Here is a 12,594-nt window from a genome sequence, read left to right on the forward strand (position 1 = left end):
ATGCAGCACATGAGCATACATCGCAGGAAAATAAAACCATTACTCCTGCAGGCAAATGACATGGTGGAAAGGTGTATGGGAAGTCTCAAAAAGATTCTCCAACAGAATGAGCCGAGCTCTGTCACTTTACCAGGCTGTGTGCAACACACTCTGCAGCTATCGAAGCTTGCCACACAAGACAATGGGGAGATGCCCCTCCGAGCTACTATTTTGTGGTAAAACGAGGACGAGGCTCCCTCATGGTATGTGCAAAACAGATAATTAAGTGGAGAAGCTCCGCGTGCAGGACAGAGACCGGAAATAAAACATGAAGGAATACGCAGATGGCAGACGGTGTGCTGAGTACTACACAGTACAAATGGGAGACAAGGCCTTAGTTAAAAGACAAGACAGGAAATCGGACTAAATTCGATCCTCATCACTTGGTTGTCTATCACGTGAAGGGCTCCATGTTGACAGTATGTTCTCCTGGTTGAGTGATCAACAGGAACATATCATTTCAAGTAGTACAAGGAGGAAGAAGGGAAGATCCTGAAGATGAAGGATAGACCATCATTGTGAAGGAGAGTCCAGGCCTGAGCGTGAAGAAACACTCAGAGAGACTTTGAGGCCTGTGCGATACAAGGACGTAACTTGGTGGTTGCCAGAGGTTGCAACTGCGACCCCTGAGGTCTCCCTTGCTATCCCTTTGTAAAAGGCAAGCTCTTGGGATGTGGCCAGCACCATGTGGCTCTTTGTGGAGTGGTTGGCATTCTTGTTCAGGCCCCTGAAAAACAGAAAACAGGGGGTTCCACAAGTGTAACACTTTGAGCAGTGACGCTAAATAATAAAGAATAGGAACAACAAATAATGTGTCTTTCTGGAATTCTATACAATAATTGCTAGACTCATTAAAGGTTTATTTCAGACACACTTCAGGGGGGTGAGTCACTGATTTAGTCTGTTCTTAAACCCCTCAAATTCACAATGCAGACACAAACATCCAAAAAGCATTTAGAGTAAAATAAGTGTCCATTTCGGACTATGTATTTTGATTTTCGCAAGTTGCAGTTATAGCATGTTTGTTCTGCTGTTGTCTGTTAGGATCATCACAAGACATTCCATCTCGGTGTCCTTTGTCACTTGACAACATTCTTGTGCCTAAAAGCTTGTGTACAATGTAGAAATGTTTGACCATAGAAAATCAAGTGGCCACTGATTTTATTGTGCTACAACTAATGCTTTGTTGTAATGTGTCTAGCTTTCCCATCTGCTTGGCATGCTGTTCAGGATGGTTGTTTGCATGTATGAGGTAATGAATGCCCAATGTATGGGGTGTTTTGTGAGTGCTCTGCTTTCCCTATTTTGCTACCCTCTGAAGCCTGAAAAGTAGATCCACGCAGGCTTGACATCCGGCCAACTTTGCAGCAGGCCTGCAGATGAACTGGCCTGCTGTTAGTCTCATTTACCAGTTTAATGGTATCCACTACAGAGTGCAATTTGCTTTCTGACTTTGATGCAATGAAAAAAAAAAAGAAAATTACGTGTTTGAATGTTCTCAATTACTTTCCAAAAAAACTTTAAATGCATAATGAAGAAAGAAAAGAAAAACAAGTAAAAGTGTTTCAACGACCAGGGGGCGCACAGGCAATGGCTGCCTGAATCCCGAGCTCCCACCGAAGCCAGGTCGCAACAGGGATTGAGCCCCCCCGTGACTCCCCCAAGGTGAACAAAGAAGCCTGCGAGGGCAGTGAACCCCCGGGGCTCCCCCCGAGAGAAACAGCGCCGTCCGGAGACCCCCGAAAGGTGGAGAGCCAGAACCGCGGCCTCTGCAGCGAAGATGCCGCTGGAGATCTAAGCGGCCGCGGGCCGGAGAAGGAGCTGCGGCCCGCCGATACTGGAGGTCTGCGAGGGAGGGATCGCCCCCCCCCCTTTGTGACGGGCACCCCACCCCCACGTGAGTGGACCACGGAGCAGGGTTACCAACCCCCCCGCGTGCCGGGCTCACAACCCCCAATCGAGGTGGCGGCCTCCCCCACACTTCAACCGTGCGGGTGGAGAGCGGCGCTGGCAAACCGTGCCCGGATAAGAGGAAGGCGCATTCCCCTGGACCAGGCCCCGGACAAAAAGGGGAGGAGGCGCCGGGGCCGGGAATCCCCCCTCCACCACCGCACCTGCCAGCCCCGAGAGGAAATCAGCATTCCAGCACTGGGCGAGGGGATTCTTGAGACGTGCTGCAGTCCGCCCATGGGAGAGGTGCCCCCCCCCTTCTACCGCTGCCGGGGCCCGACTCCCAGCCCCGCCACCAGAGGAGGAACAGACAGCAGGAGAGTGGGCCGTGCTCGGACAGGCCCCCGCCAATACCATACACAAGACGGGACTGCGGCCCACCCCCCGTGAAGGTCAGAGCGACCTCCCCTCCCCGGAGTGCACAGTAGATGCTGAAGGCCCTGGGTCATCTGCACTGGGTGCGAGGCCCCCATCAGGAGCCGGTGGGGCGTGTGCCCGCCCAGAGGTGATTCCCCAGAAGTTGCAGAGTTCTGCCGAAGTAAGAGGGGGGTGGTTCCTGTTTGCTCCCCGCGAGGGCGCCTCCACCCCCACAGCACGGGCCGGCCTGTGGAGTGGTCCCGTGGCCTCCCCAGAGCCAAGGCATACCCAACGGCAAGGTCTGGGGGGTAACCAGATGAACTGGCAAGAGTCTACCAAAATATCGCTACCAGGAGGCAGGACCCCACGACAACGGTCCGTCCCGCGACAGAGAAATGGCCCACTTGAAAGCCACGGCACCCTCTACGGCGGCAATGGAGAGGGGCTTTGCCTGAATACTACAAGAGATCAGGGGCATGTGCTCCGATATTGCACAGAAATTCGAAAAAATGGATCAACGGGTTGACAAAGTCGAGGACAGGCTTCTTCAGATCGAAAACCAACCAATCGACATCAGCAACCTAAGAGGTAGAGACAAATATGAGGCTATCTGCCCGTGAGAAAAGGGAGGAGGAGAGGTCGAGACAAATGGATGATTTTGAAAACAGGGAAGAGAGAAACAACCTTAGATTTTTCAGGGTCCCCAAAGCAGAGGGGGAGATGGAGAGAGAGAGGTCACCCGAGGTGTGTGAGACATTATTGCCCTCCTCTTCGAGGAAGAGATGACCACAGAACTCACTTTTGATCGGGTGCACAGAGCGGGAGGATGGGCAGGGGGGCCCCGATCGATTCTGGTCTGGTTCCACTACTATTTGGAAAAGACGAGGGTTCTGGAGGCCGCCAGGAAATCAGGAGATTTCATATAACAACTCCCAGGTCTCCATTTTTCAAGACCTCTCCGCATACACATTGGCCAAACGCAGGATGTGCCGCCCCCTCACTCAACTGCTGAAAGAGAAGGGGGTTAGATACAGATGGGGCTACCCCTTCTCCCTAGCCTTTGAATACTTGGGCCAGCGGTCGATGTTGATCACAGAGGAGGACATCAAGAGAGCCATCCAGGATTATGTGACAGAGACATCCCCCCGGAGGGGACCAATGGGACCGGTCCTGGGCGGAGCAAGCGGCCCAGGCCCGTCGGGCGGAAGAAGAAGGAAGACTGGTGCGAGGAAATTTAGAAAAATGAATACGCCATCTCCAGCAAAGGAAGTAGAGTGGAACGACTGAAGGTTGATCACTTAGGGGACCCAACCAGCAAAGGTGCGAGAGTGAGGATCACGGAAGTGACCGGAGTGACCTGACTTATTGCAGTATGGAATCTGAAGTAATGGAGGTTAAGCCGAAACCAGAGTCCCCTTGAAAAGCAAGTACAGTGGGGCGACCGAGGGGACGAAGCTAGGGGGGGGGGAGCTCACAAAAGCGAGCTATGCAATGAACGCCTGGCTGAGGAGGGCAGGCTGGTGGTCCGGCCAAAATGCCAGAAATGGTGGAACTGACTGGCTGGATGCCGGGTAGGGGAGTGGGGGTTAACAAATCGGTTGGGGTTTGTTTGTTTGGGAAGGGATTTGGGGGGCAGTTGGGGAAATGTTTAAAAAGTGTCCAAGCAGTGAGACAAAGGGAGCGGGAATGGAGTAACGATGCAATGCTGTTGACCAATAGAGAGGGAAACATAGATTATGGCTGATGGCCGGCCCTGGGAGTGGGTACCCTGAATGTGTGGGGGCTGAACACCCCCACGAAAAGGTCTCTGATTTGAAGGGAGTTCAGGAGGGCAAAAATGGACCTGCTTTTCCTGCAAGAGACACACTGGGTGAGGGGGAAAGAGCCCAAAATGCAAGGGGGGGGCAAAATCGAAGAGGTTTTCCACGCTTCCCATAAGGTAAAGAAAAGAGCGGTGGCCATACTGGTAGCAAGGGACGTAGGCTTCGAGAAAGAAGCCATCCTGAAAGACCCAGAAGGCCAATACCTGTTGGTACGGGGCTCCCTACAGGGCTCCCCCCTAACCCTGGCAATAGTGTATGGCCCGAACGAAGGTCAGGCCCAATTCTGGGAAGAAGTAGGGGACAGGCTCAAGCTGTTTGTACAAGGCCCGTTGGTGGTGGGGGGGATTCTAATATGGTTCTAGACCCAACCATAGACAGAAAGCGGGTAGGCCCCCAAAATCTCAGACCCGCCGATGAAGCCATGGCACGAAACTTTCGGAGGGTGAATGATGATCTGGGTCTGGCGGATACAATCCCGACCCCCAGAACAGATGTCCCTTCCTTTACTTACTACTCGACCATCCACAACTCGTTCTATAGAATAGATTACATTTTTGTGACGAGATCCTCCGTCCATATGACGCAGGTTATAGAATAGTCCCTGTCCCCTGGTCAGACCACGACATGGTCCGAGTCACCTTAGCAGTGGGTTGGTGTAGAGAACGCAGAGGACGCTGGAAATGTAATGATGCCCTATTAAAAGATGAGGCTCAAGCCCAGGAAGTCTTGGGTGCCATAACAGAGTTCTTTGAGCTCAATGACAACAGGGAGGTGGACACGCACACGCTTTGGGACGCCTTCAAGGCAACCTTACGAGGTGTCCTCATAAAAATAAGAGCCCAGAAGAAAAGGGAGAGAGAGGCCCAGGAGAAAGCCCTGTGAGAAAAAATAGCCCGTCTCCAGTCGGGGGGCGGGGGGGGGCCGGATCGGGCTCTAGAACACGACCGGGTGGCCGCACTGGAGGACTACAGCCTCCAGCTAAAGGACCTCCTCCTAAATAAAACGGAGAGGAGTCTCCAGATGGTCAAACAAAAATACTATGATAAAGGGGACAAAGCGGATAAGATCGTAGCCTGGAAGTTGAGGGAGGTCCAGAGAAGTAGAAGGGTGAAGGAGGTAAGGGACTCCCAGGGGTCCCTTGGCTGCGACTCACCCCATATTGGAGAGGCTTTTCACCAATATTATAAGACACTATATTCGTCGGAATATGGCAGGGATGATACCCAGATAGAGGTCTTCTTGAACTCCATCCAGATCCCTTCCCTATCGAGGGAGATGGCAGAGGGGTTGGTGGCCCGGTGACCGAGGATGAGGTGGATAAGGTGATTAGTGGGATGAAGGTGGGAACTTCCCCCGGGGATGACGGCTTTACTGTTTACTTTTACAAAAGATTTCGCTCCTCCCTGGCCCCGTACCTGGTGAGAGTTTTCAACACCGTGCTGGAGGGGGGCATCCTCCCCGAGTCCATGATGAGGGCCATAATAGCAGTTTTGCCCAAGGAAGGGAAGGATCTCGCATAATGTTCCTCTTACCGCCCCATATCGTTGTTAAACATTGATGTAAAGATCCTGGCCAAGGTGGTGGGGAGGCGGATGGAGGGGATAATCCTGAAGCTAATCCATGGGGACCAGGTGGGCTTCATTAGGGGGAGGCAAGGGTCAGATAATATTCGCAAAACAATAGACCTGCTTCATTTTACCCAAAAATCGGAGCTCAATGCATGTGTCCTCTCCCTAGACTTTGAGAAAGCCTTCGACAGGGTCAAGTGGCGATACATAGAACTCCTCCTCCAAAGAATGGGCTTCAGGACTCATATTATGAGTTGGGTAGCTGCCCTCTATAGAGCCCCCACGGCTCGGGTTCAGGTGAATGGGAAGCTGTCCCTATCATTTCCCCCCTCTCCCAAGGGACAACACAGGGCTGTCCACTCTCCCCCCTGATTATATGTCCTTACGATGGAGGCATTAGCCATAGCAATTTGAGCCCACCCGGACATCAAGGGAATTGGAAGGGGTGAGGTTGAATTTAAGCTTTCCCTGTTTGCGGATGACATTTTAGCCTACCTGGTAGACCCTGGCTCCTCGCCCCCCCTTCCTGGCCCTGGTGGCTGCGTTTGGGTGCTTCTCAGGCCTGAAAATTAACACTACAAAATCTGTCTTGCTCCCAATGAGAACACTGGATCCGGAGCTAGACCCCCTGGACAGGTTCATGGGATTGCAGTGGGGAAAGACGCTATATGTTACCTGGGTGTACTTCTTACCAGGGGCATATCGAAATTGTGCACCACTATGACCCCATAATGGCAGAGATCACATCTGACTTGAGGAGGTGGGATAAAATGATCCTTTCTTGGTATGGCCGTATGACTGCGGTAAAGATGAACATATTACCACGTCTTCTGTACCTTTTCACAGCGCTCCCAAGAACAGACTTTTAGAGATCTACAGAATACGGTTCGAGACTTTGTATGGCAGAGGAGGACCCCAAGGATGGGGAGGGCCATTCTGACCCTGCCGAGGGAGGAGGGTGGGTTTGGGTTGCCGGATTTTCATCTTTATGTCTGCGCCGCCCAGCTGCGCGTCCTCCTGGAGCACATGAAAGAAGGGCTGGGAACGTATTGGTCATATTTGGAAGATATGGACGCCCACCCTTTAAAGGTCCATGACCTCTTATGGGCTCTGCGCAAGACGATCCCGAAACACTTGAAAACCCACCCGACCTTGGGAGTTCTCTGGGACATCTGGGAAGAGGGCCCACGGACTGCATACCTTACCACATGGCCGTCCCCGATGACCTCTCTCTGGGGCCACCCCCACAAATTGGGTAGTAAAGGGTTCTGGCACTCCCAGAACTGGTCATACATGGGAATGGAATGGGCTGGGCAGATGTTCAGTGCGGGTGAATTCTTTTTTTGTTTTTTTTTTAACGGTTTTTATTAATTTTTAAAACAAACCAAACTGGCAGCGCTTTTTGCAACAATCACATGAACATCAATTAGTCAAGACCACTGCTTCCCCAATCCCTCCCCCCTCAAGAGCTTGTTTGTTCTTCACATTCCGTATCTGCTACGTGTGGCAAGGTATCACCTCCTTCTGAGACTGCAGAATCCGTTATTGTTCCAAACAGTCCTGCTATTAATACTCTCCATGCCATCAGGGTACCCACTTCTTCTTCCCCGCACATGCTACATGCCTCCTGCCATACCACCGTTTCAGCCTCCGCCCATTTCTGCAATTCCCGCCACCATACCTCCACCCGTGGCTTATGACACTGCTTCCATCCCATGGCAATTCTTCGTTTTGCGAGCACGTATGCCAAGTCCTTCAATTTCCCAACATGTTTAAGTTTCCGTGGTCTGGGAAAGCCTCCCAACAGGCAGGCCCAGGCCGTATCTATAATGAGCGTGACCCCTTTGTCCGCTAGTTTTTGCGCCACTTCTCCCCAGAAACTCTCAATCACTGGGCAAGACCAAAACATGTGTGTCATATCAGCATTTTCCTTATTGCATTTTGGGCACGCTTGTCGTCCCGCATTCACAAACTTCGATATTCTCATCGGGGTCATGTAAGCTCTGTGTGTTATATACAACTGTATTTGTTGTAATCTAGCATTTCTTGGCACCTTCTTGTGGTATCCCATAGCGCGCTCCCACATCCCATCTTCCATCTGTGCTCCCACCTCTGTTTCCCAATCCAACTTCAAATGCATCAACTCCTTCCCAACCCGGGTCATCACCATCTCATACAATCTAGAGATCTCATGCCCCCCTTCCGATTTGTCATAAATTGTCTCCATAGTGGGGTCTGGTTCCTCCGCCAATACAGTCTCAGGCTAGATTTTACGAATATTCTGCACCAGCCTTAGGTACATGACATACTGGCCCCTATGCAAGCCCGCCTCTTCCCCTTGTCCTTCAAAATCCCTAATGGTCCCCTCTTGCCAAACATCCCCCAATGTAACCAGCCCGACCGACTCCCAGTAGGTCCTGATTATCCTCCTTAGTTGCTTGTCTTCCCCTGCCAAAGCAACCAACGGCATCTGCGGGGAACACAGTACGGGTCCTCCATCATTCGACATAATCTACGCCACATCTTCCACCCCAGCAACATCATTCCCGGGCACTCCTTCATTTCTGACCTAGGCAACCAAATTTCCTTCAGGTAAAACGGAGTGCAGTCCAGTCCAAACAGCCTAAATTCAGGAGTTACCTCATCAGAGAGCCATTTGACCACATATTGCAACTGACCACTGACCAGCTACATAATAGGCCTCCAAATTAGGCAGCTTAATACCCCCCCCCTCATAGAAATTTTGCAACTTCCATAGCGCCACTCTCTTACGGGTGCCATGCCATAGGAAGTCTCTGCACATATTATTCAGCTTGGCAAAAAACTTCTTAGGTATCATATACGGAATATTGCTGAAAAAATGTAAGAGCCTAGGCAGGACGACAATTTTAAGCATCGCCCCCGTCCCATCATCGCCAACGGCAACTTCTCCCAAAATTTCATGCTTATACGGATTTTTCCCACAGCCACCTCGGTGTTATGCAAATGTTCCTCCTCTACCGTGTGATATACATCTATTCCGAGGTAGCGGAAGGAACCAACCGCCCATGGTATCGGCAACACTGGCAACCGCTCCGGAAGGGTTCCTCTGTAGCTACCCAATGGGAATATGCTCAATATTTGGGGGTTTACCGCTATGCCAGACAGTTCTGCATACCTTTCCATTACCTCCAGAATATATAGAAGATTTTCCTCCAGATATTTCAAATATAATAGCAAATCGTCAGCATACAGGGATATTAGGTGTTTCTCTCCCCCTACCTCAAAGCCTATCATGTCATATTGTTGCCGAAGGTACACTGCTAGGGGCTCCAGGGCCAGAATATATAACATCGGGGACCAGGGACACCCTTGTCTGGTGCCTCTGCTAAGTTGCCACCTCTCGGATATCACCGCTCCTGTTCGTACCCTAGCTAGCGGCTCACTGTACAGCAACTTCGCCCACCTAATGTAGCTCGGCCCCATCCCGTATTCCCTCCGGGCCTCCAGCAACCACGACCACCTGACTGAATTGAAAAGTTTGACTGCATCGAAGGACACAACCGCCATTTCACCCTCGCTCTTGCTCCCCCATTCAACCACCCGGTGGAGTCGCCTATGGTTGTGGGTTATATTCCTGTTGGGGAGATAACCTGTTTGGTCCGGATGTATCAATTTACTAATAACTCTCTGCAATCTATTAGCCAGGACCGCCGTCAATATCTTGCTGTCCTGGTTCAGCATTGACAAGGGCCTGTAAGAGCCGCAGCTATGCCCTGGTTTGTTGGGCTTAGGGAGCGGTATTATAATCGCTTCTCTAAGCGATTCCGGCAACCGGCCCACCTCAAACGATTCATTAAGCATTTCTAGCATGGGGGGGGGGGAGTACCTCCTCTCTATATGCTTTATAAAATTTGCTAGGAAGTCCGTCCGCTCCCGGGGTCTTACTGGTGGGCAGCTGCCTCACCACCTCCTACAATTCCTCCAAAGTAATCGGTGCATCCAGCTCTTCTCTTTCTTCAGCACTAATCTTAGGTAATCCCATATCTCTTAAAGTTTCCCTTATCTCCTTTCGGCTGCCCCCCCTTTATCCTCATATAGTGCCCTGTAATAATCCAAGAATGCCTCATTGACTCCTTCTTGGGTGTTCGCTACCTCTCCATCCTCTCTGGTTATCGTCCTAATTGGGGGCCTAGGGGTTTCACTCTTGTATAGCCACACCAAGAGACGGCCCGTTTTGTCCCCACCTGCATGCTGCCTCTCAACATATTTCTTATAGTTAAGGGTGCAGAGCCTTTCCCAAAGTTCTGCGCACCGCTGCTGTAGTTTAAGTACTAGCTCTGCATCCCCCCTCCACTATTGAGTTCCCTTTCCAGTTCATCCTCAGCTCCCCCTAACTCCGTCAGGACCCCACCCTGCAGGTCCTTTGATTTAGCAATGGCAGCACCACCTTAAAGGCTTCCCAGAGCGTGCCCGCCGAATCCACACTGCCAGTGTTCTCTTCGAAATAATGTATAATCTCGTCTGATATCCTCTCTGAAGACCGGATCCTTGAGCGCCTCAGCCCGGAGGTGCCACGTCACTATCCGCGCCCTGGGGAGGCAGTACTGCTACCCCAGGACCAGAGGCGAGTGGTCCGACAGGACCCTCGCTTTGTATTCTATTTGGGTGATCTCTACCACCACATCTGGCATGGCAAAAAAATAATCAAGTCTCGTATGCAGTTGTTGCGGGGCTGAGTAATGCGAATACTGCTCCCCATTAGGATGTGTCAGCCTCCAAACATCTGCCAGCCCGAAGTTGTCGAGCAGCGTCTGCAATGCCCTGGCCGCTGGGGTGGGCCTATCAATCTTATCATCAGATCTGTCTACCCTGGGGTTCAGCACACAATTAAAATCCCCTCCCCAAATAACCGCCCCACCCACACATGTACCCAGGTTGGTACACAGAGTCCTAAAATATGCCGCCGTGTTTTGATTGGGGGCATACGTATTTACAATGCACACCTCTTTATTCTCCACCAGTGCCTTCAATATAACATCCTCCCCTCTGTATCCACCACCTCTTGTGTAAGTTGGAGCAGAACGTGCAGTGCCACCCAGACCAACACTCCCCTAGCGTAGGCAGAATACGGAGAACCTACTACAACACCTCTCCACTTCTTCCCCACCAGTTCCAACTTTTCCCGAGTCAGATGCGTCTCCTGCAACAGTGCAATATCAATCTTCTGTCTTTTCAAATACATCATGACCTTGTTCCTCTTTAAGTAAGTATTGAGTCCCCTGACATTCCACGTTACGATCTTAAGATCCCCCATAGCTCATAAGTATCCTCCCCCCTTCCGTGCAGCCAATCCCACCTGCCCATGCGATACAGATACAGCCCTCTAGCTTTTTCTTGTAGCCTCATGTACAAACTCGAACTCCCCATAACTATGTACACCCCAAACTCCCCACTTCCCTCCCCACCCTCTACCCATCCCTTCCCCAACACCACACTCCCCAACTGCTGCCCAGCTCCATCCATGGAACTCAGGCACCCCCACATCTAGCCCTGCAGGCACCAACCAATGCCCAGAGCTCAGTAGGGTGAAGTCGCCCTAATGGCCACTTAACAAAGGTTACTAAGTGGGGTAAAGAGATCCGCTCTGCAAGGCTCCCCTAAAAACAACAATAGTCACAGTGCTCGTAATATATTGTTTAACAGCCTGACCGTCTCTGTCTAAGGTCGCTCAAATGACTATAATCAAGTCCCAGAGACCTATTCCGCGCCATCTTGTAGCGCCCTCCTCGTGCACTACTTATCTCCTCCATCTCCTCTTCCCGTCCGAACGTCAGGCTCCTGGGGGCATCCTTGCGCGTCGAGCCATCCCATGGCGTCCTCCGGAGTCTCAAAAAACAAAGTCCTGTGTTTGTGAAAAACTTTCAATTTCGCCGGGTACAGCAACATGTATTTATGGCCCGCCTCTCTCAATCTCCCCTTTACCGTCCCAAAGTTCATACGGCTACGCTGCACAGTCAGAGTATAGTCCGGGTAGGCCGTTATGTTTGCCGCTCCTCGTGTAATCGTTTCACCCTTGCGGAAGTGTTCTAGTATCCTCTCCCGGTCCCGGTAATTAAGGATTTTGGCAATTACTGGCCTAGGTGGGTTTCCCGGCGGCGGCTTCCTTGTCAGAGCTCTATGCGCACGTTCCAGCGCGAATCCCTGAGATAAGGCACCTCCAGGTATCTCCTGCAACAGCATAGATTCGATGAACTCCGTGGGATCGTGGCCCTCTGATCCTTCTGGCAGGCCCACGATGCGAATGTTATTCCGTCGGGCGCGTCCTTCCACGTCCTCCGCCCTGTTCTCCAAGTTGCCCACTCTCTGCACAAGGGCGTGCAATTCGGCCTTATGGGAGGCACAATCCACAGTGTTCTGGCTCACCTCTTTCTCGAGGGTCTCAGTGCACTCCGCCAGAGACCTGACGTCCTGTCGAAGTAAGTTCACCTCTTCCTGCACCTCGCCGACCTTAAGGTCCAATGCCGTTTTCAGCTCAATAACGGCCAGTTCAAGTTTAGCCTCCCAGGCCGCCTTCAGGTCCGCAATCGCAGCCAGGACCTCTTGGTTCGTGCCCGTCACAGGCATGCCGCCTGCAGGCGACTTATCCTTGCTCTTGGAACTTTCCAGACCAGGGGACGTCTTGACGAAGTCGTCCAGCGTGGGCTGCTTCGCCTTCGGTCTCACGGTTCTATTAGACATGATTCTGCAGCCATACAGGCCGATTCGCGTTAGTATCTCAACATAGGGGACCTGCGTTCCGCGCAAGTTACAAATGTGCACACAGTCCGCTCCTATCGCCCGACCACCGTGCGGCCTGCTCCTTCCTTTGTTCCGGT

This window comes from Ambystoma mexicanum, chromosome 4q (genome assembly GCF_040938575.1).
Source record: "Ambystoma mexicanum isolate Mex_15411 chromosome 4q, UKY_AmexF1_1, whole genome shotgun sequence".
In the NCBI taxonomy this organism is placed as follows: Eukaryota; Metazoa; Chordata; class Amphibia; order Caudata; family Ambystomatidae; genus Ambystoma; species Ambystoma mexicanum.